Genomic DNA, 1,245 nt, shown 5'->3' with positions numbered 1-1,245 from the left:
GTGTAGTTGCTGCTTGCAGTTACAGTTAAAACCTCAGAAACTTTTGGAACCACAGAATGCATTACAGGCCTTTGGTCCTGATTGCGCATCACAGCGCACCATACCTCGCACCCACCGTAGCTATAATTATAACCATAACTGTTTCAAGTTACAAACAATGTCATTTATTAACACACGCTCACATACACACAAGAGAGAGAGAGAGAGAGAGAGAGAGAGGACGCACACACACACACACAAATATTTGCCCCTGGCTTTGACATTTCTTTGAAGTCTATTCGAATGTTTTTCTAAGGGCAAAGTGGCACTGAGCACTGAGCTCATTGGGCTCAATGTAAAGAGGGTGTTTAGCCTAGTGTTTTGACGGCTGCCGCGTGACGTAGTGACATAGACTGTCCCCGGGTCTGGTATAGTAGGGCCTAGTGATTCTAACGTATAGCCTGCCTACACCGGGAAGTCGGGAAGGTTGGCAGTGGGTTAGGCTTGTTAAAATTAAAATATAAATCAGAATTAGGGGTACCGGTATTACGATCATATTTTTGTAAAACTGAGTAAAAGTTGGAAAGATTCCGCCAAATTCATAATGATGGGCAGCCCTGCAGTTGGCATCAGATGTCTAAAGTATTGAACTTGTCTGATATTTTAAAAAACCTTTGCTTAGAATGAGTTTGCAAATTACTGCCTTTTTATATTACCATGCGTTCTGTTTTCTTCACATTCGATTGTGGGGGTTCTCGTGGCTTAGAGGTTAAGGTGTCCGTCTCACATTCAAAGGTCCTGGGTTCGAATCCGGGTAGCGACGGAAACATTGTATTCTCTAAAAGTGTCCCCTTTAACCTCCTCTACTGCTCTCTAACAATGTTCTGTCGTCTGCTTTCGTCTCCACTTTCTGCCCCTACACTCTCACCTCCTTTCTTTGCACCCTCCTCTGGGCTCCAGACTCTTTCCGCAGCCTTTCTGCTGCTACTCCTTGGCTCCTTCTTACTGCTGTCTTTCAGCCACACCCTGATCTTCTACCTACACTTAACCTTCTGAGACAGGGCGAAAAATTTCGGAGGTCCCGTGTGCAAGTTGCGCACGTTAAAGGTCCCTTGACGGTATAAAATCGATAAGAGTAGGCTTCGGCCGCCACCCGGGCAAAATTCAAAATTTCCTACCAAATTAAAATATTTAATGTGTCCTGCGCGCTCGTATGGCCTTATGCAGTTGCGAGCGCCACAAACGGTAAAACACTTACCACCCACC

This window comes from Aplysia californica, unplaced genomic scaffold, assembly GCF_000002075.1.
Source record: "Aplysia californica isolate F4 #8 unplaced genomic scaffold, AplCal3.0 scaffold00510, whole genome shotgun sequence".
Classification (NCBI taxonomy): Eukaryota; Metazoa; Mollusca; class Gastropoda; order Aplysiida; family Aplysiidae; genus Aplysia; species Aplysia californica.
This window is presented reverse-complemented; position numbering follows the sequence as displayed.